The sequence below is a fragment of the Manis pentadactyla genome, chromosome 5 (genome assembly GCF_030020395.1).
Source record: "Manis pentadactyla isolate mManPen7 chromosome 5, mManPen7.hap1, whole genome shotgun sequence".
Lineage (NCBI taxonomy): Eukaryota > Metazoa > Chordata > Mammalia > Pholidota > Manidae > Manis > Manis pentadactyla.
The window spans coordinates 56,415,492-56,439,951 of NC_080023.1; the positions used below are offsets into that span (position 1 = coordinate 56,415,492).

The 24,460-nt window shown below is 38.6% G+C and overlaps 1 protein-coding gene and 1 long non-coding RNA gene across 2 annotated transcripts in view; one reads left to right on the forward strand and one right to left on the reverse strand.

The window, feature by feature from the left end:
- The window catches only part of LOC118928678 (UDP-glucuronosyltransferase 2B31-like), a 125,088-nt gene that overhangs the window by 34,588 nt on the left and 66,040 nt on the right, over positions 1 to 24,460 (forward strand). The window lies entirely within an intron of this gene.
- Positions 8,993 to 10,128, reverse strand: LOC130683791 (uncharacterized). The gene is made up of 2 exons (XR_008997747.1): positions 9,987 to 10,128; positions 8,993 to 9,234 (listed from the first exon to the last, which is right to left on the reverse strand). It is a non-coding gene; the product is annotated as an uncharacterized LOC130683791 (long non-coding RNA).

The following is a 24,460-nucleotide window of genomic DNA, read 5'->3' on the forward strand; positions in this document are numbered from 1 at the left end:
TGGAGATGATCAGGTGTTTTTTTGTCCTTCTTTTTGTTGATGTGGTGGACAATGTTGATGGATTTTTAAATGTTGTAACATACTTGCATCCCTGAGATGAATCCCATATGATCATGATGTATGATCCTCTTGATGTATTTTTAAATTCGGTTTGCTAATATTTTATTGAGTATTTTTCCATCTTTGTTCATCAGGGATATTGATCTGTAATTTTGTTTGTTTTGTGGTGTCTTTGCCTGGTTTTCATGTTAGAGTGATGCTGGCTTCATAGAATGAGTTTGGAAGTATTCCCTCCTCTTCTATTTTTCAGAAAACTTTAAAGAGAATGGGTATTATGTCTTCTCTATATGTCTGATAAAATTTAGTGGTGAATCCATCTGGCCCAGCAGTTTTGTTCTTGGGTAGCTTTTTGATTACCACTTCAATTTCATTGTTGGCAATTAGTCTGTTTAGATTTTCTGTGTTTTCCTGGGTAAGTCTTGGAAGATTGTATTTTTCTAGAAAGTGGTCCATTTCTTCTTGGTTATCTATTTTGTGGGCATATAGATTTTCATAGTATTCTCTAATAATTCATTGTATTTCTGTGGGGTCTGAGGTGATTTTTCCTTTCTGATTTCTGATTCTGTTTATGTGTGTAGATTCTCTTTTTCTCTTAACAAGTCTGGATAGGGGTTATCTATTTTCTTTATTTTCTCAAAGAACCACCTTTTGGTTTCATTGATTTTTTTCTATCGTTTTATTGTTCTCAATTTTATTTATTTCTTCTCTGATCTTTATTATGTCCCTACTTCTGCTGACTTTGGGCACTTTTTCTTCTTTTTCTAGTTTCAATAATTCTGACTTTAGACTATTCAATTGGGATTGTTCTTCCTTCTTTAAATGGATTGCTATATACTTTCTTCTTAGAACTTCCTTCACTGCATCCCACAGAAGTTGGGGCTTTGTTCTGTTGCTGCTATTTTTCTCCATATATTGCTTGATCTCTGTTTTAATTTGATCATTAATCCATTGATTATTTAGGAGCATTTTGTTAAGCTTCCATGTGTTGGTGAGCCGTTTTGTTTTCTTTGTATGATTAATTTCTAGTTTTATACCTTTGTAATTTGACAAGTTGGTTGGTTCAGTTTCAATCTTTTTGAATATTTGAGGCTCTTTTTGTGGTCTAGTGTGTGGTCTATTCTGGAAAATGTTCCATGTGTACTTGAGAAGAAGCGTATCCTGCTTCTTTTGGGTGTAGAATTCTGTAGATGTCTGTTAGGTCCATCTGTTCTAGTGTGTTGTTCAGTGCCTCCGTGTCCTCACTCATTTTTTGTCTGCTGGATCTGTACTTTGGAGTGAGTGGCATGTTGAAGTCTCCTAGAATAAATGTATTGCATTCAACTTCCCACTTTAATTCTGTTAGTATTTGTTTCACATATGTTGGTGCTCCTGTCTTGGGTGCATATATATTTATAATGGTTAATTCCTCTTGTTGGACTGAGCCCTTTCTCATTATGTAGTGTCCTTCTTTATCTCTTGTTACTTTCTTTGTTTTGAAGTCTATTTTGTCTTATATTAGTGCTGCAACACCTGTTTTTTTCTCCCTATTGTTTGCATGAAATATTTTTTCCATTCCTTCACTTTTAGTCTATGTATATCTATGGTTTTGAGGTGACTTTCTTGTAAGCAACATATAGATGGGTTTTGCTTTTTTATCCATTCTATTACTTTGTGTCTTTTGATTGGTGCATTCAGTCCATTTACATTTAGGGTGATTATCAAAAGATATGTAATTATTGCCATTGCAGTCTTTGGATTCATGGTTACCAAAGGTTCAAAGGTAGCTTCTTTACTATCTAACCATCTAACTTAACTCTCTTATTAAGGTTTTACAAACAAAGTTTAATGATTCTTTATTTCTCTCCCTTCTTATTCTTCCTCCTCCATTATTTGTGTGTTAGGTGTTTTATTCTGTACTCTTTTGTGTTTCTTTTGACTGCTTTTATGAATATCTGATTTTATTTTTTGCCTTTAGTTAGAATTTGGTTGTTCTGCTTCCTTGCTGTGATCTTATTTTCTTTGGTTACATCTAATTAGCCTTAGGAGTGCTTCCATCTAGAGCGTTCCCTTTATTTTTTTTTTATTTATATATTTTTTTGAGAGGGCATCTCTCATATTTATTGATCAAATGGTTGTTAACAGTTAACAACAATAAAATTCTGTACAGGGGACTCAATGCACAATCATTAATCCACCCCAAGCCTAATTCTCACCAGTCTCTGATCTTCTGAAGCACAATGAACAAGTTCTTACATGGTGAACAAATTCTTACATAGTGAATAAGTTCTTACATGGTGAACAGTACAAGGGCAGTCATCACAGAAACTTTCAGTTTTGATCATGCATTATGAACTACAAACAATCAGGTCAGATATGAATATTCGTTTGATTTTTATATTTGATTTATATGTGAATCCCACATTTCTCCCTTATTATTATTATTATTATTATTATTTTTAATAAAATGCTGAAGTGGTAGGTAGATGCAAGATAAAGGTAGAAAACATAGTTTAGTGCTGTAAGAGAGCAAATGTAGATGATCAGGTGTGTGCCTATAGGCTAAGTATTAATCCAAGCTAGACAAGGGCAACAAAACATCCACGGATGCGGAAGATTTCTCTCAAAACAAGGGGGGGTGAGGGTCTAAGCCTCACCTCTGTTGATCCCTAAGTTCTCACCTGATGACCCCCCTGCGACTGTGCCTGTCTTAGGTTGTTCCTCCCTTGAGGAATCTTACCCATCTCTGGCTAACCAGTCACTTTCCGGGGCCATACAGGGAAATGTAAAGTGTAAGAGAGAGAGAAGCCATATTGTTTGAAAAGATTAGCTTTTTACTTCTTTGCAGATTTATGCCCTGTGGCTTTTATGCCCAACATTTGTCTTGAGGTATCCTTACCACTTGGAAGAATTATGATACTCGAAATTCGATATGAGGCACGAATTCTATTTAAGGGTTGTAATTAGGAAGGAAGAAGAAAAGCTATAGAAGTAGCAGATGGAAGAAAACATGGAAAGATTGGTTATTTGTTTGACATATCTTCTTGTAGAGAAACTTAAGCATGTATAGGTTTTAAACTACTAATTAAATTGTGCACACATTAATATAATAGGAATATAGTTACATAACCAAAGCAGACCTACAATTACCAGCCATCTCCAGTAAAACCAAGAAAACCAGTTAGGCACCCTAAGCATTTGTGAAAACTTATCTATGATATGATGGATATTGTCTAACTGAATTTGAATAGCTTGAGAAAAATCAGACAATTTAAAATAACACATTCCTGGGAACTGTTCACATCCCATATGTTCTGTTAACAGTAGATAGTCTATAGTCACAAGATTTTGGAGCGCTGCAACTTGCACTTCTCCTAATTCTTGGTTGAGTTCCAACAGTATAGATCCAGTCAAATTTGTTATTTTACTGTATGCACAGGCCAGCTTAGATACCTCCCCCTTCATTCCAATGGCAATTCCAGGAACCAGTGGGATGAATGCAGCTACAACTGCAACAGTGCCAGGATCTTTGTTGACATTTTTTGATGATCATCTTCTGGAATGACACTTCCAGAGTATGTTGATGTTGGAACTTCTTCTTCATATCGTATCTTATTTCGTTTTCCGGGTAGCCAAATTGGGCTTTGATCCTCTGTAAAAACACAAACAGACTGTTTGCCCACACTTTGATATGCCCTTTATACCATTGTGAAGAACTTATTGGAGGTCACCACACAGGAACTGATTTTTTTTTTAAGAGAAAGGAATATTATCAGAAAAATTTACTTCCATAGCTGATCATCTGACACCCTTTAAATGATCAAAATTAAGGATATTTAAAGCATACATTAATCGTTGATTTACAGTTAGTTTTATCCTATCAGGGAGTAATACCCCTTTCTTTTTTTTTGTTATCATTAATCTACAATTATATGAAGAATATTATGTTTACTAGGCTCTCCCCTATACCAGGTCTCTCTATAAACCCCTTTACAGTCACTGTCCATCAGCATAGCAAAATGCTGTAGAATCACTACTTGTCTTCTCTGTGTTGTACAGCCCTCCGCTTTCTCCCACCCCACCTTTATGCATGCTAATCTTAATACCCCCTTTCTTCTCCCCTCCCCTTATCCCTCCCGACCCACCCATCCTCCCCAGTCCCTTTCCCTTTGGTACCTGTTAGTCCATTCTTGGGTTCTGTGATTCTGCTGCTGTTTTCTTCTTTCAGTTTTTCCTTTTTACTTATACTCCACAGATGAGTGAAATCATTTGGTATTTCTCTTTCTCCACTTGGCTTATTTCACTGAGCACAATACCCTCTAGCTCCATCCATGTTGCTGCAAATGGTAGGATTTGTTTTCTTCTTATGGCTGAGTAATATTCCATTGTGTATATGTACCACATTTTCTTTATCCAATCATCAACTGATGGACACTTGGGTTGCATCCAATTCTTGGCTATTGTAAATAGTGCAGCAATAAACACAGGGGTGCATCTGTCTTTTTCAAACTTGAGTGCTGCATTCTTAGGGTTAATTCCTACGAGTGGAATTCCTGGGTCAAATGGTAAGTTCATTTTGAGCATTTTGAGGAACCTCCATACTGCTTTCCACAATGGTTGAACTAACTTACATTCCCACCAGCAGTGTAGGAGGGTTCCCCTTTCTCCACAGCCTCGCCAACATTTGTTGTTGTTTGTCTTTTGGATGGCAGCCATCCTTACTGGTGTGAGGTGAGGTCTCATTGTAGTTTCAATTTTCATTTATCTGTTAATTAGCGTTGTGGAACATCTTTTCATGTGTCTGTTGGCCATCTGTATTTCTTTTTTGGAGAACTGTCTGTTCAGTTCCTCTGCCCATTTTTTAAGTGGATTGTTTGTTTTTAGTTTGTTGAGGTGGGTGAGCTCTTTATATATTTTGGACTTCAAGCCTTTATCGGATCTGTCATTTTCAAATATATTCTCCCATACTGTAGGGTTCCTTTCTGTTCTATTGATGGTGTCTTTTGCTGTACAGAAGCTTTTCAGCTTAATATAGTCCCACTTGTTTATTTTTGCTGTTGTTTTCCTGGCCCGGGGAGATATGTTCAAGAAGAAGTCACTCATGTTTATGTCTAAGAGGTTTTTGCCTATGTTTTTTTCCAAGAGTTTAATGGTTTCATGACTTACATTCAGGTCTTTGATCCATTTTGAAATTACTTTTGTGTATAGGGTTAGACAATGGTCCAGTTTCATTCTCTTACATGTAGCTGTCCAGTTTTTCCAGCACCATCTGTTGAAGAGACTGCCAGTTCCCCATTGTATGTCTGTGGCTACTTTATCATATATTAATTAACCATATATGTTTGGGTTAATGTCTGGATTCTCTAGTCTGTTCCACTGGTCTGTAGCTCTGTTCTTGTGCCAGTACCAAACTGTCTTGATTACTGTGGCTTTGTAGTAGAGCTTGAAGTTGGGGAGTGAGATCCCCTCTACTTTATTCTTCTTTCTCAGGATTGTTTTGGCTATTCATGGTCTTTGGTGTTTCCATATGAATTTTTGAATTATTTGTTCCAGTTCATTGAAGAATGTTGCTGGTAATTTGATAGGGATTGCATCAAATCTGTATATTGCTTTGGGCAGGATGGCCAATTTGATGATATTAATTCTTCCTAGCCATGAGCATGGGATGAGTTTCCATTTATTAGTGTCCCCTTTAATTTCTCTTAAGAGTGACTTCTAGTTTTCAGGGTATAGGTCTTTCACTTCTTTGGTTAGGTTTATTCCTAGGTATTTTATCCTTTTTGATGCAATTGTGAGTGGAATTATTTTCCTGATTTCTCTTTCTATTGGTTCATTGTTAGTGTATAGGAAAGCTAAAGATTTCTGTGTGTTAATTTTGTATCCTGCAACTTTGCTGTATTCTGATATCAGTCTTAGTAGTTTTGGAGTGGAGCTTTAGGGTTTTTTATGTACAATATCATATCATCTGCAAATAGTGACAGTTTAAGTTCTTCTTTACCAATCTGGATTCCTTGTATTTCTTTGTTTTGTTTGATTGCCGTGGCTAGGACCTCCAGTACTATGTTAAACAACAGTGGGGAGAGTAGGCATCCCTGTCTAGTTCCCGATCTCAGAGGAAATGCTTTCAGCTTCTCGCTGTTCAGTATAATGTTGGCCGTGGGTTTATCCTATATGGCCTTCATTATGTTGAGGTACTTGCCCTCTATTCCCATTTTGCTGAGCGTTTTTATCATGAATGGATGTTGAATTTTGTCAAATGCTTTTTCAGCATCTACGGGGATGATCATGTGGTTTTTGTCTTTCTTTTTGTTGATGTGGTGGATGATGTTGATGGATTTTCGAATGTTGTACCATCCTTGCATCCCTGGGATGAATCCCACTTGGTCATGGTGTATGATCCTTTTGATATACTGTTGAATTCAGTTTGCTAATATTTTATTGATTATTTTTGCATCTGCCTTCATCAGAGATATTGGTCTGTAATTTTCTTTTTTGGTGGAGTTGTTGCCTGGTTTTGGAATTAGGGTGATGTTGGCTTCACAGAATGAGTTTGGGAGTATTCCCTCCTCTTCTATTTTTTTGGAAATCTTTAAGGAGAATGGGTATTATGTCTTCTCTGTGTGTCTGATAAAATTCCGAGGTAAAATCGTCCGGCCCGGGGGTTTTGTTCTTTGGCAGTTTTTTGATTACCGTTTCAATTTCTTTGCTCGTAATTGGTTTGTTGAACTTTTGTGTTTCTTCCTTGTTCAGTCTTGGAAGGTTGTATTCTTCTAGGAAGTTGTCCGTTTCTTCTAGGTTTCCCAGCTTGTTGGCATATAGGTTTTCATAGTAGTCTTTAATAATTCTTTGTATTCCTGTGGAGTCTGTCATGATTTTTCCATTCTCATTTCTGATTCTGTTGATTTGTGTTGATTCTCTTTTTCCCTTAATAAGTTTGGTTAGAGGCTGATGTATTTTGTTTATTTTCTCAAATAACCAGTTCTTGGTTTCGTTGATTTTTGCTATTGTTTTATTCTTCTCAATTTTGTTTATTTCTTCTCTGATCTTTATTATATCCCTTCTTCTGCTGACTTTAGGCCTAATTTGTTCTTCTTTTTCCAGTTTCGATGATTGTGATGTTAGACTATTCATTTGGGATTGTTCTTGCTTCTTCAAGTGTGCCTGGATCGCTATATACTTTCCTTTTAAGACTGCTTTCGCTGAGTCCCACAGAAGTTGCGGCTTTGTGTTGTTGTTCTCATTTGTTTCTATGTATTCCTTGATCTCTATTTTGATTTGTTCGTTGATCTATTGATTATTTAGAAGCATGTTGTTAAGCCTCCATGTGTTTGTGAGCCTTTTTGTTTTCTTTGTAAAATTTATTTCTAGTTTTATACCTTTGTGGTCTGAAAAATTGGTTGGTAGAATTTCAATATTTTGGAGTTTACTGAGGCTCTTTTTGTGGGGTAGTATGTGGTCTATTCTGGAGAATGTTCCATGTGCTCTTGAGAAGAATGTATATCCTGTTGCTTTTGGATGTAGAGTTCTATAGATGTCTATTAGGTCCATCTGTTCTACTGTGTTGTTCAGTGCCTCCGTGTCCTTACTTATTTTCTGTCTGGTGGATCTATCCTTTGGGGTGAGTGGTGTGTTGAAGTCTCCTAAAATGAATGCATTGCAGTCTATTTCCCCCTTTAGTTCTGTTAGTATTTGTTTCACATATGCTGGTGCTCCTGTGTTGCGTGCATATATACTTGGAATGGTTATATCCTCTTGTTGGACTGAGCCCTTTATCATTATGTAGTGTCCTTCTTTATGTCTTGTTACTTTCTTTGTTTTGAAGTCTATTTTGTCTGATATTAGTACTGCAACCCCTGCTTTCTTCTCGCTGTTGTTTGCCTGAAATATGTTTTTCCATCCCTTGACTTTTAATCTGTGCATGTCTATGGGTTTGAGGTGAGTTTCTTGTAAGCAGCATATAGATGGGTCTTGCTTTTTTATCCATTCTATTACTCTGTGTCTTTTGATTGGTGCATTCAGCCCATTTACATTTAGGGTGACTATTGAAAGATATGTACTTATTGCCATTGCAGGCTTTAAATTCGTGTTTACCAAAGGTTCAAGGTTAGCCTCTTTAGTATCTTACTGCCTAACTTAGCTCGCTTATTGAGCTGTTATATACACTGTCTGGAGATTCTTTTCTTCTCTCCCTTCTTATTCCTCCTCCTCCTTTCTTCATATGTTTGGTGGTTTGTTCTGTGCTCTTTTTAGGAGTGCTCCCATCTAGAGCAGTCCCTTTAAGATGCCCTGTAGAGGTGGTTTGTGGGAAGCAAATTCCCTCAGCTTTTGCTTGTCTGAGAATTGTTTAATCCCACCGTCATATTTAAATGATAGTCGTGCTGGATACAGTGTCCTTGGTTCAAGGCCCTTCTGTTTCATTGTATTAAATATATTATGCCATTCTCTTCTGGCCTGTAGGGTTTCTGTCGAGAAGTCTGATGATAGCCTGATGGGTTTTCTTTTATAGGTGACCTTTTTTTTTCTAGCTGCCTTTAAAACTTTCCTTGTCCTTGATCCTTGCCATTTTAATTATTATGTGTCTTGGTTTGTCCTCCTTGGGTCCTTTCTGTTGGGAGTTCTGTGTATTTCTGTGGTTTGTTCGATTATTTCTTCCCCCAGTTTGGGGAAATTTTCAGCAATTATTTCTTCAAAGACACTTTCTATCCCTTTTTCTCTCTCTTCTTCTTCTGGTACCCCTATAATATGGATATTGTTCCTCTTGGATTGGTCACACTGTTCTCTTAGTATTGTTTCGTTCCTGGAGCTCCTTTTATCTCTCTCTATGTCAGCTTCTATGCATTTATGTTCTCTGGTTTCTATTCCTTCAATGGCCTCTTGCATTTTATCCATTCTGCAGATAAATCCTTCCAGAGTTTGTTTCACTTCTGTAATCTCTTTCCTGGCATCTGTGATCTCCCTCCGGACTTCATCCTGTTGCTCTTGCATTTTTCTCTGCATCTCCGTCAGCATGTTCATGATTTTTATTTTGAATTCTTTTTCAGGAAGACTGGTTAGGTCTATCTCCTTCTCAGGTGTTGACTCTGTGATCTTTGTCTGCCTGTAGTTTTGCCTTTCCATGGTGATAGAAATAGTTTGCAGAGCTGGGACAAGTGACAGCTGGAAGAGCTTCCCTTCTTGTTGGTTTGTGGCCCTCCTCTCCTGAGAGAACAGCGACCTCTAGTGGCTTGTGCTGCGCAGCTGCCACAGACAGGGCTTCTGCTTCCTGCCCGGCTGCTATGGAGTTTATCTCCGCTGTTGCTGTGGGCGTGGCCTGGCTCAGGCTCCTGCTCCAAAATGGTGGAGCCCCTTTGGAGAGGGAGCAGCCGGGAGGCTATTTATCTCCGTAAGGGGTCTCCATGCTCCCTGCTGCCCAGGGGGTTAGAGTGCCCAGAGATCCCCAGATCCCCTGCCTGTGGACTAAGTGTCCCATCCTGTCCCTTTAAGACTTCCATAAAGCACTCACCAAACCAAAACAACAACAACAACAACAACAAAAATTAAATATATAATTAAAAAAAAATACCACTCGATTTTCTTTGTCCTCAGGCACCAGCCTCAGGCACCCACTCACCAGTCTTGCTGCCCTGTTTCCCTTGTATTGGGGTCCCTGTCCCTTCAAGACTTCCAGAAAGATCTCTCCAAAAAAAACAGAAAAAAAAATAAAAATGGCTGCTCCCGTTTGTTTGTTCTCTGGCATTGGCCTCGGGCACCCGCTCACTGGTCCTGCTGCCTTGTTTCCCTAGTATCCAGGGCCCCGCGTATGCACTGTGTCTGCGCTCTGGTCCGGATGGCTGGGGCTGGGTGTTCAGCAGTCCTGGGATCCCTTTCCCTCCTCGCTCTGTCTCCTCTCCTCCCACCGGGAGTTGGGGGAGGGGCGCTCAGGTCTCGCGGGGCTGAGGCTTATATCTTACCCCCTTCACAAGGCACTGTGTTCTCGCAGGTGTGGATGTGGTCTGGATGTTGTCCTGTGTCCTCTGGTCTCTATTCTAGGAAGAGTTGTCTTTGTTATATTTTCATACATATGTGTGGTTTTGGGAGGAGATTTCCACTGCTCTACTCATGCCACCATCTTGGCTTCGCCTCCTAGAGCATTCCCTTTAAAATATCCTGTAGAAGTGGTTTGTGGGAGGCAAATTCCCTCAACTTTTGCTTGTCTGGGAATTGTTTAAACCCTCCTTCATATTTAAATGATAATCATGCTGGATACAGTATTCTTGGTTTAAGACCCTTCTGTTTCATTGCATTAAACATATCACACCATTCTCTTCTGGCCTGTAGGGTTTCTTTTGATAAGTCTGATGATAGCCTGATGGGTTTTCCTTTGTAGGTGACCTTTTTTCTCTCTCTGTCTGCCTTTAGTACTCGGTCCTTTGTTTGATCTTTGCCATTTTAACTATTATATGTCTTGGTGTTTTCCTCCTTGGGTCCCTTCCGTTTGGAGATCTGTAGGCTTCCATGGTCTGAGAGACTATTTCTGCTCCCAGTCTGGTGAAGTTTTCAGCAATTATTTCTTCAAAGACACTTTCTATCCCTTTTTCACTCTCTTCTTCTTCTGTTACCCCTATAATGCAGATATTGTTCCTTTTGGATTGGTCACACAGCTCTCTAAATATTCTTTCATTCCTAGAGATCCTTTTTTCTCTCCCTGCCTCAGCTTCTTCGTATTCCTGTTCTCTGATTTCTATTCCACTAACAGTCTGTTCCACCTCATCCAGTCTGCTGTTAAAATCTTTCATTGTTTTTTTTATGTTTGTTATCTCCCTCCAGAATTCATCCTTTAGCTCTTGCATATTTCTCTGTAGCTCCATCAGCAGCTTATGACTTTTATTTTGAATTGTTTTTCAGGAAGATTGGTGATTTCAGTCTCACCAGGCCCTCTCTCTGGTGTTTGAGGGATTTTGGACTGAACAAGGTTCTTCTGCCTTTTCATAGCTATGGGAGTGGTCGCCGGCAGATGGCGTGTGTGTCAGCTGGTAGAACAAAGTCCCTTCCTACTTTCTGGTCACATTGTCTGTCTCCACTGCTTGTGCCAGTCAACTGCACACATATAGCATCCCCTGGGTAAATTCCCAAGCTGCTGGGGTAGAGAGACCCTCAGGATTATCTAGGGCAGTGGTGGGGAATGCTGGCCAGAGGCACCTGTTTGCTGCCACAACATGCCTCCTGGACTCTGCACATGTCTCCTCTGTCTGTGCCAGTCAATAGTGCACAGTGAGTAGCCTCTGGGTTAATCCCCTGAGCAGCCATGGGCGGGCAGCCTAGGGCACTGGCAGGAGTCACAGACAAGCGGCGTGTGTTCTGCCACAAAAACAGATTCCCTTTGTGCTTCTCCAATTTTGTGCAGGTCTCCACTGCCTGTGCCAGGCAACTGCACACAGGGAGCAGCCTCTGGGTTAATCCCCTGACCATTCATGGGCAGGGTGGCCCTCGGGATAGCCTACGGCACTGGTGGGGGATGCAGGCAAGCAGTGCCTGTTCACTGTGAGAACAAAGCCCCTTTGTGCCTTCTAGACTATGCTCCAGTCTCCATTGTTTTGGTCCTCCGTGCTCAGGAGGCACCCTCTGGGTATGGGCTGGTTAGCCATGCAGGGAGAAGCCTCTGTGTGGTTACTGTGGGCGGGGCTGCTCCCTGGCTTTCCATAGCAATGGTGGGTCAGCCAGTTTTCCTGTAGTGCTGAATGGGGGAAATGAATGGCTGGCTGCTTATCGCAGGGAGGGGCTTTGGGACTGTTTTGACACCCAGGGGGTTAGGGAAGCTGAAGTTCCTTAAAGTTCCCAGCCTACTGGGCTGAGTGTGCCAGGACGATTTTGTCCACCTGTTAAACCCTTGTCCTTTTAAGACTTTTAAAGCACCTGCTTTTCTTTTGTCCCAGGGCAGCTGACTATAGGAACCTTCTTGCAGTCTTAGTCTCGAATTTTGCTTTTCTGTTCTTCTAATGTCCAGTACACCATGTAATGTGTGTCTGTGCTCCTGTGCATATTACTAAGGCTGGTTATTTAGAAGTCCTGTGTTTCCACTCCTTCCCAGCTCTGATTGTTTTCCTCTCACAAGTAAGCTGGGGTGGGGGGAGTTCTCGGGTCCCATTGGGTATAACTTTGTATCTTACCCTTTTCCATGAGATGTTGAGTTCTTGCAGGTGTAGATGTAGCCTGGCTGGTGTACTGTATCTTCTGGTCACTCTTTTAGGAATAGTTGTATTTGCTGTATTTTAAAAATATATATGGTTTTGGGAGGAGATTTCCACCACCCTACTCATGCTGCTATCTTGAAAATATCTCTATGGACATTCTTGAAACAGAAATTAGATGGCTCTTCCCACCAGTGCCCAAATTTTCCTACTGTTATATGTCCAAGTCTCTCTGTCCAGGCACCTCTTCAATGTGCACAAGTTGAAGGAACCTCAGCCAAATGTCCAAGCAGAATGGGTCTTGGCAAGGTGACCAACAGGAGAACAACTCCAGGCACAAGGATGATCATCTAATGGTGTGGTGTCAGACAGAGAATGCAGTGGACACAAAAACTTATGTAGCTGAAGCTGCCTACATACTCATGTGCGGACACATGGCAGGGCCTTCATTAAATCCAAAGGAATGAGTGCAACTGAGAAATAGCTACAGAGGTCCATAAGAACAGATTGTGCACATTGGATTATAAAAAGCATTTTTGTTACAAAACATTTGTAGCATGATAGAGTTAATAGTACAGCCTAAGCTCTTGCAATAGGTTCTCTTTCAATGTACCTTCTTAATCTTGTGTTATTCATCAATAACATCAGATGTTATTGATGACCAAACAGTATTTGAGTTTGAAAGAATTCATATATAATTAAATGAATAACTTTTTGTATACTTTGTTACATGTTTATATCAGTATTTAGTGGAAATAGTTTGAGATTTAGGGTGTGTGTGTGTGTGTGTGTGTGTGTATGTACACAGTATTATGTATTTTACTGTTACTTTATGACACAGTTCTTAATAATAGGAACAGTTCCTAAATTCAAGTATTCCATCTTGTATGTACCCAATATCAATGGGTTAATGAATTACAGGTTTAAATAATTCTTTTTCTAACTTTTTTAATTTTTACAATTTACAACATAAATTATAGGTGACTGTGGGTCTTCAAAATACTAGGAACTTTTGATGATCTTAGCATTGTTCTCAGTATGCCTGCTCTAACTAAGAGAGTACACATTTAAGACAAAAAAAAAAAGCCATGATAGGTTCCTCAAAGTATTTTTCAGGTGACACCAGAGAGTGTTTAAAGCATCCTTGAAAACTGATCCTTGAACAAGGCAGGGGCCAACCCCTGCACACTCGAAAATTGGCCTGTAACTTTTGACATCCCCAAAATTTAACCACTCATAACCAACTGTTAATAGGAACACTTACTGATAATAGTCAATAATATGAATTTTGTATGTTACATATAAATAAGTTAAAGAAAAGAAAATGTTTTCTCAAATTGTTGCAAATCTCCAAAACAAATTTTGCAATATATTTATTGAAAAGCCTCAGCATATAAGTGGACCTGTTTAAACCCATGTTGTTCAAAGGTCATCTCTCCCCATGATGGATAAAAACTTAGAGTCCAGTAAAGATTGTGGATTTCCTTAATTTAATCTTGAGGAATAATGAAGAATGATAAAAAGGAAAAATGGGGACTGGAACTGTGTTTTACGGGGCCAATTTGCAAGGCTACTTTAAAGAGCACAAGCAGATCAAGTTAAGTAAAAGTTACAAATATGAGACCAGTAAACTTACACATCTAGGATTTTGTCATGTAATGTCTTTAATGTTACAGAGAAACAATAAGGGATATCAAATATGTATCTGACACTTGAAGTGAAAAATAAATCACAACAATTTGGTGATTTATTGGTGGAAGAGTTTTCATTTCCTGTTTTGGATGCCACAGCCAAACGCTCTGGTACTTTGAGCTGGTTGCACGACCTCAGGGACTGACTTAACAGTGGGGCGTTCTGAGTATGGCAACTGGCTGTTGAGCAGGAGAAAGAGGGAAAGAGAATGAGAGAGAACGTGACAGAGAGCCAGAGCGAGAATGTACTGCCCTTTCTAACCTAGACTGGCAGCTCAGCACCACTACCAGTGGGTTCTTTTTTGAAACAGCTGAAAATCCTGCCAGTGTTCAAGGGGTGGAGACATGGTGGGAGGTATTTGTATTTGTAGTCAAGTCTTAAATCGCCACAAATATAACTTTCTGAAGTAAGCCAACAAGATTATTAACTGCTATAAAATTCATTCAATATTAATATTTAAAACACAGTACAGTTGTTTAGAATTATGAGTTTAGGTTTTTACAATAATTGAACTTTATTAAGCACTGTAATACACTTATTTCTAGTTATTTTAAATGACACGAGTGTCCTAAAAACTGGGCCCCAAGTCAATAAACATAGTGTATCAAAGAAAATTAACTGTGTATCATCTTAGAAAAAAGCATTATGACAGAAATGAGGACATAACCTTATACAGGACAGCAATCAAGAAGCTTTGAAAACTTTGTGTGAGGCAAAATGAGCACCTGGCAATAGTACTGATTTATTTGTCAGTTCTCAGTAGGAGGTGGCAGTAAAGAGAAAGTGTTCATTGGGAAACCTGTCACATTGGGGCAGCACAGGTTAATTTTTCTTAAATGAATACTGAAAACAGTCTAATTTATATTGTATGGGTTAAACAATACCAGGGCCAGAATTTTTTTCCTAGTCCTGAATTAAATAATACTGAGACCTAACAAAAATAGTTTAGTAATTTGTTCCAGGATAACCTTTCTGTGATCATCTAAAATAGTTTACTTATTAAAGCATGTAGCTTGCTCAACAGGACAGGTTTCAGGAGCACACCTCATGGTGTCCAGCAATCTGGGTTTGTGTCATGAACACTGCCCCCAGCCAGTTTCCTCCTTTACAAAGCCCTCCTGGATCTCACCAACCCAGGGCCCATCCCCTTAGAGTGATCTTCCTTTGACTTCCATACTCTGAAACAGCCATAAAGCCTCCTGTTTGCCTATACTGTAATAAGTCCAATCTAGCTTTACTTGATTGGTAGGTCTTTGTGTGTGGTTCTTTAGAGGAGTTGGCAGTTGACTTAAACATTCAAAAGAATCTGAACTCCTAACAGAATTCTTGATAAAGTGATAGGTAGTTTGCAGCTAGGTTTCTTGAATTTGAATGTAATTCAATGCCCAGTATTTTGTTTCCAGATTGATCCAGTTTTCTTCTTTGCAGTTTTTCCAGAAGTCCCTTTTGGTGTGTAGGCTTTCCTGATCATGAAGGCTACATTTTTTCTGTATTTTCTCAAAGATCTTTCTTTCATTTCACCTCTTTAATACATAACATTGAGTGCTTCAGCAGAGGTGTTATTAATAATACTTTTGTTCTATGTTTTAAGTGTAGGTAACATATATCTCTAATCAGTATTAAAATGGAAAACTACAAAGTAGAATCCTAGCATTGGAGAAAATTATAAACTGACAAAATTTAATAATTCCTCACAAAATTTATTTCATGATGAGAGTTCTGTAATGAGAAAAATGTAAATATCCAAATTGATCAAGAAGTTCATAATCTAAGTTTCATACTAATGAAATGATCATAATCTCACACACCAAATTTATTTCAAAATAAAACTCTAATGGTATGTATTTACCAGGAAAATTTATCACAGATTTTGCACAAGTTTACCTAAGAAATGTGGGTTAATTTTAGAGAAAAGTGGCATTTTAAAAATGAAACATATAACTTCAGTATATTTCCTAATTGAAATTGTCTATAAAAATTATCTTACTGAAACATGAACAATAATAAACTCCAAAAAAGAAAGGACAGTTACTTAATATTTTCTTTGCAATAAGATCATTAAACTTCTGAGAGGCTTAAAGATGGTGGCGTGAGAGATGAGACAGAGGCTTCCTCCTACAAGCACACATAATATGAAAATATAATTAATACAACTAATCCTGAAAGAGCAAGAGAAAAGAGGACTGCACCAGACTACGTACACCTGGAGAAAAGAGCAGAACTCATGGAATAAGGTAACATACCAAGGCTGTGGCCTGGTGGGACCCAAGCCCTTCCCCCACCCCAGCTCCCTGGTGGGAGGAAGAGAAATGGAGCCAGGAGGGAGTGGAAGCCTGGGACTGCTGAATACCTAACTCCAGAGATCAGTTCTGGGAGCACAAACCTACATTTCATGGTGCTTGCAAGATACTCCCATGATTAGAGGGTTGGAAAGCTATAACAGGCAGAATTCCTAGAGAGACTGAGATTCCAGCCACTCGTGGAAAGCAGAGATCCATATCCAGCTGCTCTGGGACAATAAAAGGTGGGCAGTCTGAGCGACTTCTTAACAAAGAAGCCCTTAGCAAGAGGACTGTTAAAGGGGCAAGGATTACACAGAGCTTAATGCTCTGGAGAAAGAACAGGTATACAAAATTGTTGGTGCAATCTGCCAAGCAGTTTGGGAGCTTTCAAGATTTTCAGGTGCTCCAGCTCTCTGGCTGGCTACAAAGCTCCAAGGACCCTTTCCGTGATATGCAGCCTACTGTGCCTTTCTCCCAGTCAGCCCCACTTGGCTCGCAAACTGGCAAACCATACCCTGGTGTTAGGCCAGCCAGAGGGAAGATCTGTGTACAGAAACTATAAACCCAAAGCATAGAAGTTTATACCTGTGTGCTCACCCCACTGGTTCAGGTAGTGGAGACAGGCATAGCAGCCGGGAAGGAGGAAACTGCTTTTTCCTCCCACAAGGCACAAATACCACTCCCCTGCAACCCGTGACATTACCAAAGGGGGTGAGCATCTCCAGAGAGTAGAGCTTGTGGGAAGTAGAGGGTGCCATATACAGATATGAAACACCAAAGGAACCTAGTTCAAAGTAAAATTATTAATACAACTCCTGAGAAAGATTTAAATGACATTGACCTCATGAATGTTCCTAAAAGGGAGATCAAAATAAAAATTATTAACTTGATTATGGAGGTATAGAAAGATATTCAAGAACTCAGGGATGAATTCCAGTCAGAGATCCAATCATTGAAGAGCACAATGGAGGGTATTAAAAGCAGATTAGACATGGTGGAGGAGACAATAAATGAAATAGAAACTAGAGAAGAGGAATACAGAGAAGCTGAGGCACAGAGAGAAAAAAGGATATCTAAGAATGAAAGAATATTGAGAGAACTGTGTGGCCAATCCAAACAGGACAATGTTTGCATTATAGGGGTACCAGAAGAAGAAGAAGAGAGAAAAAGGGATAGAAAGTGTCATTGAGGAGGTAATTGCTGAAAACTTCCCCAATCTGGGGAAAAAAATAGTCTCTTAGGCCATGGAGATGCACAGATTTCCCAACACAAGGGACACAAGGAAAACAACACAAAGACATATAGTAATGAAAATGGCAAAGATAAAAGATAAGGACAGACTTTTAAAAGCAGCCATAAAGAGAAGTAAAATCACATATGAATGAAAGCACATCAGGCTATCATGAGACTTCACAGCAGAAACCATACAGGCCAGAAGGGAGTGGCATGATGTATTTAATGCAAAGAAGAAGGGCCTGGAACCAAGATTACTTTATCTGACAAGATTATCATTTAAATTAGACAGACAGATTAAACAATTTCTAGAAAAGCAAAAGCTGAGAGAAGTTATCACCCACAAAACATTTCTACAGTGTATTTTGCAGGGACTGCTATAGATGGAAGAGTTTCTAAGGTTTAATAGCTGTCACCAGAGGTAATAAATCCACAGTAAAAAAGGGGAACAGCTAATTACTAAGCAAACACAAAATTAAATTAACTATCCCCAAAGTCAAACATGGGATAGACAAAGAGTACAGAATGAGATACCTAATATATAAAGAATGGAGGAGAAAGGAAAAGGAGGAGAAAAAAAAGAACCTTTAGATTGTGTTTGTAATAGCATATTAAGTGAGCAAAGTTAGACTCTTAGATACTAAGGAAGTTAACCTTGAACCTTTGGTAACCACGAACCTAAAGCCTGCAAAGGCAGTAAGTACACATCTATAATAATCACCCTAAATTCAAATGGACTGAATGCACCAATCAAAAGACATAGAGTCACTGAATGGAGAAAAAAATAAGACCCACTATTTTGCTGTCTACAAGAGACTCACTTTAAATACAAAGACATAAACATACTAAAAGTGAAGGGATGGAAAAAGATATTTCATGCAACAAATAGGGAGAAAAAAGCAGGAGTTGCAGTACTTGTATCAGACAAAATAGATGTCAAAACACAGAAAGTAACAAGAGAAAAAGAAGGACATTACATGATGATAAAAGGGTCAATCCAACAAGAAGATATAACCATTATAAATATCTGTGCACCCAACAGAAGAGCACCTAAATATGTGAAAAAGATATTATCAGAATTAAAAGGGGAAATAGAATCCAATGCATTCATTCTGGGAGACTTCAATAGTTAACTCACTCAGAAGGACAGATCAACCAGACAGCAAATTAGTAAGAACACAGAAGCACTGAACAACACAGTAGAACAGATGAAGCTAACAGACTTCTACAGAACTCTACACCCAAAAGCAGCAGAATACACATTCTTCTCAATTGCACATGGAACACTTTCAAGAATTGATCATACACTAGGCCACGAGAAGAGCCTCAGTAAATTCAAAAAGATTGAAAATGTACCAACCAGTTTCTCAGGTGACAAAAGTATGAAACTAGAAATAAATTACATAGACAAAATGAAAAATCCCACAAGCACATGGAGGCTTCACAACATGCTCCTAAATAACCAATGAGCCAAAGACCAAATAAAAACAGAGGTCAAGCAATGCATGGAGACAAATGACAATAATAATTCAACAACACAAAATCTGTGGGATGCAGCAAAGGCCATGCTAAGAGGAAAGTATACGGCCATACAGGCCTATCCCAGGAAGGAGAACAATCCCACATGAGCAGTCTAAACTTACAATTAACAAACTAGAAAAAGAAGAAGAAAAGAGGCCCTAAGTCAGTAGAAGGAGGGACATAATAAAGATAATAGCAGAAATAAATAAAATCAAGGAGAATAAAACAATAGAAAGAATCAATGAAAGCAAGAGCTCATCTTCAAAAAAAGAAACAAAATAGATAAACCACTAGCAAGACTTATCAAGAAAACAAGGGAGTCTACACACATAAACAGAATCAGAAGTGAGAAAGGAAAAATAACTACGGACACCAGAGAGGTACAAAGAATTATTAGAGAATACTATGCAAAATTATATGCTAACAAACTGGATAAACTAGAAGAAATGGACAACCTCCTTGAAAAATACAACCTTACAAGGCTGACCCAGAAAGAAACAGAATATCAGAACAGACCAAATACCAGCAATGAAATTGAACTGGTAATCAAAAACCTACCTAGGAACAAAACCCCTGCACAAGATGGCTTCAGAGCTGAATTTTATCAAAGATTTAGTGAAGACCTAATACCCATCCTCCTTAAAGTTTTCCAAAGAGTAGAAGAAGAGGGAATACTTCCAAACTCATTCTATGTGGCCAGCGTCACTCTAATACCAAAACCAGGCAAACAAACCCCCCCAAAATAAAATTACACACCCATATCCATGATGAACATAGATACAAAAATACTCAACACAATATTAGGAAACCAAATTAAAAAATACATGAAAAAGATCATCCTTCATGATCAAGTAGGAGTTATTCCAGGGTTGCAAGAATGGTTCAACATTGGAAATCCATCAACATCATCCACCACATCAACACTAAGAAGAACAAAAACCACATGATCATCTCCATAGATGCTGAAAAGCATTTGACAAACTTCAACATCCATTCATGATAAAAGCTCTCAACAAAATGGGTACTGAGGGCAAGTCCCTCAACATAATAAAGGCCATATATTACAAACCCACAGCCAACATCATACTTAACAGTGAGAAGCTGAAAGCTTTTCCTTTAAGATCAAGAACAAGACAAAGATGTCCACTCTCCCCACTTCTATTTAACATAGCACTGGAGGGCCTAGCCACAGCAATCAGACAACACAAAGAAATAGAAGGTATCCAGATCAGCAAGGACAAAGTTAAACTTTCCCTGTTTGCAGATGACATGATATTGTACATAAAAAACCCTAAAGAATCCACTCCGAAACTACTAGATCAATCTGAATTCAGCAAAGTTGCAGGATATAAAATTAATACATTGAAATGTGTGGCATTCCTATACACTAACAATGAACTAGCAGAGAGAGAAATCAGGAAAACAATTCCATTCACAGTTGCATCAAAAAGAATAAAATACATAGGAATAAACCTAACTAAGGAAGTGAAAGACCTATACTCTGAAAACTACAAGACACTCCTGAGGGAAATTAAAGAAGATACCAATAAACGGAAACACATCCCATGCTCATGGATAGGAACAATTAATATTGTCAAAATGGCCATCTTGCCTAAAGCAATCTACAGTTTCAATGCAATTCCTATCAAAATAACAACAGCATTCTTCAATGAACTAGAGAGAATCATCCTGAAATTCATATGGAACCACAAAAGACACCAAAAGGGGAAAGCAATCCTGAGAAGGAAGAATAAAGCTGGGGGGATTATGCTCCCCAACTTCAGGCTCTACTACAAAGCCACACTAATCAAGACAATTTGGTACTGGCACAAGAACAGACCCATAAACCAATGGAACAAACTAGAGAGCCCTGATATAAACCCAACCACATATGGTCAATTAATATACTATAAAGGAGCCATAGACATACAGTGGGGAAATGACAGCCTCTTCAACAGCTGGTGTTATCAAAACTGGACACCTACATGCAAGAGAATGAAACTGGATTATTGTTTAACCCCTTACACAAAAGGAAACTTGAAATGGATGAAAGACCTAAATGTAAGTCATGAAACCATAAAACTCCTAGAAAACAACATAGGCAAAAATCTGAATATAAACATGAGCAACTACTTCCTGAACGCATCTCCTCGAGCAGGGAAACACAAGCAAAAATGAACTCATGGGACTACATCAAACTAAAAAGTTTCTGTACAGCAAAGGACACCATCTATAGAACAAAACGGCATCCTAAAGTATGGGAGAATATTTTTGTAAATGACATATCTGACAAGGGGTTAACATCCAAAATATGTAATGAAATCACATGCCTCAACACCCAAAAAGCAAATAATCTGATTAAAAAAAATGGGCAGCGGATATGAAGAGACAGTTCTCAAGGAAGAAATTCATATGGCCAACAGACACATGAAAAGATGCTCCACATCACTAATCATCAGGGAAATGCAAATTAAAACCACAATGAGATATTACCTCACACCAGTAAGGATGGCCAGCATTGAAAAGATTAAGAACAACAGACCCTGACAAAGATGCAGAGAAAGGGGAACCCTCCTACACTGCTGGTGGGAATGTAAGCTAGTTCAACCATTGTGGAAAGCAATATGAAGGTTCCTCAAAAAACTAAAAAATAGAAATACTGTTGGACCCAGGAATCCTACTCCTTGAATTTACCCAAAGAATACATCTTCTCAGATTCAAAAAAGCATATGCACACCTATGTTTACCGCAGCACTTTTTACAATAGCGAAGATATGCAAGCAACCTAAGTGTCCATCAGTAGATGAATGGATAAAGATCAGGTGGTACATATATACAATGGAATACTATTCAGCCATAAGAAAGAAACAAATTCTACCATTTGCAACAACTTGGATGGAGGTGTAGGATATTATGCTCAGTGAAATAAACCAGGCCGACAAAGACAAGAGCCAGATGATTTCCCTCATTTGTGGAGTATAACAATGAAGCAAAACTGTAGGAACAAAATAGCAGCAGACTCAGAGACTCCAAGAAGGAACTAGTGGTTACCAAAGAGGAGGGGTGTGGGAGGGCGGGAAGGGATGGATAGAGAAGGGGATTGAGGGGTATTATGTTTAGCACACAAGTTGTGGGGGATCATGGGGAAAACAGTGTAGCACAGAGAAGGAAAATAGTGAATCTGTGGCATCTTACTACACTGATAGACATTTAAGATCATAGACATTGGGGTCTTGGTGGGGACTTGAAAATATCGGTAAATGTAATAACCACATTGTTTTTTCATGTGGAACCATCATAAGAGTGTATATCAATAATACCTTAATAAAAACTTAAAAAAAGAGATCATTAAACTTCTTTCCAATGGTTATCCTTAAGAATGTCTTCTAATTATAAATTTTATCGTTAGCTTATTTTTTAACAAGTCATCCTGTAAAATACATCTTTGTAAAGTGATGATGTATTTGGTCAAATGCCAAATTTGTTATTTGAAATACAGTTCTTCATGAAAAGTATTAGAAAATTATTTTGTTAAAGAATATAAATTCCAAAATCTAAGCAACAAGCATATGTAATGAAAAATGTACTTACACTTGAAGACATATGACACAAGACTTTCCATACACAGGGAGACAACAAAATAAGTATAAAACAAAAAGAAAAAGGAAAAAATCAGATCACCCACAGACACCCCTGAATGGTACTGTGACTGAGATTTCTTTCCATCCCCTGGATCCCTTAGAGAGCTCCAGAGGACAGTGACCATGTGCCCCATTGCCCAGCTCCCTACGCACACATAGAGCCCTGTGATCTGACACTGGGGTTAAAACTGGGAGGATATCATTACTCATATAATTTAGTAAGACATTTCCAATCATGTATCTACTTCTCTAACTTTGTGCTTTTTTTGGCCTTCTGCAAGAGATGAGAATTTCTTTTAATATGCTGTCAAGGGGCCTCTCCAGCTTTCACACCTAGACTAAATTTGATGGGTTAAAGTCCTTATTTTATCATTATATTATCCAAAGCATAAACTATATAGAAACAACCATCCATCCCTATTGGCCTCATAATTTCTACTTTTCCCACATTTATGAAATACAATCACTAGATCAATTTAAAGACAATCCTGTATGAACTCGCACAGAGGGCCATGAGGTGACCGTGCTGGCAACTTCAGCCTCCATCCTCATGGATGCCAGCAAGCCACCTGCTCTAAATTTGAGGTTTATCCTACATCCTTTGTTAAGGATGCACTTGAGTCACTTCTTGCATAATGGGTCAAGGTAAGGGCTTATGGGTTTCCAGAGTACATTGTGGACATAGGATTCAGAAGCAAACACATAGTAAGAATATTCTGATACTGTCCAGAGCTCTGTGAGGATGCAGTTTTTAACAAGAAACTCCTGAAGAAACTACAAGAATCTAAATCTGATGTTCATAGAGATGTCAGTCATCCTCATGCTGAGTTGCTGTGTGGTCTCCTTAACCTGCCTTTGGTCTCAGTCTTCAATTAACCATTGGTAATACATACGAAAAACTCTGTGGAGGGCTTACATTACCTCCTTCCCATGTACCTGTTGTCATGTCAGAACTTAGTGACAAAATGACAGTAATGTAGAGAGTGACAAATATTTCATATTTCCTATATTTAAATTTTGTGTTTGAGACTTTAACAAGAAGAAATGGGATGTTTTACAGTCAAATATTAGGTAAGTCAATTGGTTTATTTATTAGTTTCCCCACAGTAGATGGAAATAAACCTTACTTTCTTGGTGTATGTTAACAGCATATACATAAAATCTAAAATTTATGTAATGCAATATTAAAGATAATTTATATGTTTTTAGGTTTGTGGTTGAAATAGACATATCATAGTTCCTCAGTCAAAAGTTATCACCCATTCAAAAGAACTTTGGCAAGGTGATCTAGAGCTTTGTGACACTGGAGATGTTCCTTCAATTGACATCAATCTCTATTATTATTCTTAGGGCTTATTTACTTAAAAAGCTACAACTGCCCTGTGCTTTCTGTAAATAATAATGTCTCTGTTATTTATTGCTGTATTACCAAACATGTTAAAACTCAGTGTTTTAAATAGCAACCATATTATTTGCTCCTGATCCTGTGGTCCAGGAATTTGGCCTGGGCTCAGGAAAATGTTTCCTCTTTGGGGCTTGCCTAGGCTCACTCATTAGGCTGCAGTTAGGTACCAGCTTAGCTGGCGCTCATTGGTCCAAGGAAGTGTCACTCACATGGCTTGATTTTGGCAGAAAAGCAGACACTTGACTGCCTCCTCCACGTGGCCTCTCCAACAGCAAGCTTGTGCTTTATCAGATGGCAGCAGAATTCCAGAAGAGTCTGCATGCAAATTCAAGGCCTGGGTTTAGAAATAATACTTTCATTTCCACCATCTTTTATTGGTAAAGCAGGTCATGAGGCAAGCCCAGTTCAAAGGGTGGAAAACTAGCTTCCACCTCTTAATAGGAGAAATTGCCAAGAATATGAAGCCTTTTCTAATATATTGTA